Source organism: Parus major, chromosome 1, assembly GCF_001522545.3.
Source record: "Parus major isolate Abel chromosome 1, Parus_major1.1, whole genome shotgun sequence".
Lineage (NCBI taxonomy): Eukaryota > Metazoa > Chordata > Aves > Passeriformes > Paridae > Parus > Parus major.
The window spans coordinates 87,029,453-87,032,416 of record NC_031768.1 but is presented as its reverse complement, the minus strand read 5'-3'; positions in this window follow the sequence as shown (position 1 = coordinate 87,032,416).

The window sequence follows — 2,964 nt, the reverse complement described above, 5'->3', positions numbered from 1 at the left end:
CGGGGGCTGCTTTTCACACCGCTGCTGCCCAGGTTGCAGGGGCACCTGTGCTGGGCTGGGCTGTGTGACCCAGGGACAGGCACCCCTGTTGCTCGGGAAGGACATGGCCACGGCCAAATGACCCAGGGGCTGCCACAGCCCAGGGGCTGCCCCCAGACACCCCACACCCACACTGCCAGCTCTCCCGTAAAATAAGTACAGCCAAGCGAGTTTCTCCATCTGAATGTATGTATAACAATGTAATTACAGCACTGCAGAGCTGTGACATCAGGGACACTGGATGTTTATTCTGCAGTAGTGGCTGAAATCCTTACCAGCTCTATTGCCATCTGCAGTTTAAGTTTTACTGGGGAGAAAAAGCTGGTGCTTACAGTTTTAAGTAGCATATTCTTTCAAAGCCATTCCTGGACTGAAGTGAATCTCCAAAAAAGTCATTGTAACAGGGGAGGCTGTCCTGTTCTGGTTAGAGATTTGAATGCTGGCCTAATGTTGTCAGTACATCAAATATCACAGAAACAGTTGACCACAGGGAAATATTTCTGCTTTTGTCTTATTATCTGAATTTTCAGACTTTCGTTTTCCTCCTCAGTGTAATGGAAAGTACTTTTAGCCCATTTATCTGCCTGGATGTCAGCACATCATTCAGAGTATTGACCTTCTACCACAACAAGGTTGCCAAAATTCATGTTTTTCCACAGTTTTTTCTCCTCTAAAGAAATACTCAGTGAGAAAGGTACCAGTCTTGGTCTGCTTCCATTTCTGGCTATGGCTTAATGTTGTGGGACAATGAAAAATCTCTATTTTCTTCACTCTTTTCAGGGTAGCTTTGTGCCCTTTTTACTCTCCTGGCATGTGTAACTAATGACAAGCAGAGCTATATTTTCCATCTTGCAATCTACCTGCCATGTAGGCATTTCCATTGCTCCACAATCCTCACTTTTTGTGCACAAAATGGATATTATTAAGTCTAATACGAATGCCTGAAAAGAAAAAATTGTAGGAAAGTTATTGTCTGGGAAAGCAACTGTGCTTCTGGGAATAGGCATAGAACTTCCAAAATGAGATCTGTGGTTTCTCAAAGCCATTGTAGTGATTTCAGAAAATATGGGTATTTTTTCTCCATCTTGGGTAAAATCTGGGTAAAGCCTTAGTTTGGAGCATCTTGAAAAAAAGTTTAATTCTTGGACACAACAGTATGCATTACTTAATTCCAATTAAGTTGTTCTTCTGATTTTAGTATCCAGTGGTAGGGTTGAGAAAGATATATCAAGATTCCTATCTCAGTGGCCTAACTTATGCAACATTAATATTGTTCAAAATTTTAGGCAGCAAAAAGCTCCTCTTCTCATCAAAGACTAGAACAAACAAAATTAGTTTTTAAGAACATGCAAATAATGAAGAGTTTCATCAGCTGGCATTCAGTACATTGATGAATTTTGATATCTGCAAGCCAATTGAACTGTCTGCTCTGCTACTCTGAAGATGTAAACTCTATGAAGTAAAAGTTGTGAATGACAGAGATACGATGAGCTCATGAGGGAGAGATGGATGCAAACAGAAAAGAAAAAATTTAAAAAAAGTTTTTCTATGTGTCTGCTGGGAATACAAGACATTTGTCATGCACAGACTCGGTTGCAGTGGGTCCTCCATCCATCTGTATGGAAACCAAGATGGAAGTGAGGATACACTGGAGGCTGAACCCAATTTCACTGCTCAGCTGCTCACCAGCAGCTCAGCACAAGCCATCAGCAATGCAACAGCCAACAGGCTCTGCCTGCTGGGCACTTGCCTCATACCACAGAAGACAGTGGGTTTCATGCTTTCCATTTCAGTATCAACCCTAGCACTGAAGGCAGAAAGCACAGAAAGACTGCTGGCTAATGAGCACAGCAGCTTAAAGGAAGGCACCACATTTGCATGGGGCTTGCTGCAAAGGTTTTCAGTGCCTCTCTTCCTTCAAATCTACCAACTTGTGCCTTTATGCAAAAAGACTAAAGAAGGCTAGTCCATCTTTATGCTGTGCTAAGAGGCTGTTTCCAACATTGTCTTGATGAACTGATCTTGGTTTTCCTCCTTCCTGACCTGTTTCTCTTTGCCCCTCTACTTCCAGTCCCAAAAACCAGGGGTTTATTACAGCTCCATTAAACCAACAGCAATGGTCAGTAGCTGTAAATCACATTTCAGGGGATTCTGGTTGGAAACTTGGAAAATTTTTCACCATCAGGTAGCCCAGCACAGGATCTGACATGTAGGGTGGCAAAGGAGTCTCCAGCCTCGGAGGCTCCCAGGACCCTGTAAGAAAAGTCCATCATGGATGGAGTGTTAGTGATACTCTGGCTGGGTGTTCCAGGCTGCTTCCTTATGTTTCTGTGATTCAGTGAAGACCTTTCGTAGCACTGGAGAACATTGTGGTATCACATCCACTCAATGCAGTTTCATTACACTTCCCATTCATCAGCCTGAAAAACTGCTGAGTACTTAGCTTGGTTTGTTGCTCAGGCTGTCACAGGGTCTTCAGCCTATGTTCCCTAATCAGGGAAAATTAGGTTTTGCTAAAAAAAGAAAGTTGCTAAAACTGAATATGGAGGAAGCTCTTCTCAGTGTCTGAATATAAAGGAAAAGGCATAAATATGCAGATCAGATAGCATGTGCTCTAACAAGCAGCTTATTTCAGAATAAAAGCCTCTGCATCAAATAAATCCATGAGACTGGAAATCATTAGGGGCAGCAGAGGTATCAGGCTTTAGATCACCCATCCAAGACCTAGATCTGTTGTACTAGTCAACCAACATGTAAATATGAATGTGGTCTCTTGATAACTCTAGGTGTGCCCACAGTTCCCCAGCCCAGGACAGGGTTCAGGACTCTGACAGATGAAGGGCATTGGTCAGCAAGAAAATGGAACAGAACAGAACAGAACAGAACAGAACAGAACAGAACAGAACAGAACAGAACAGAACAGAA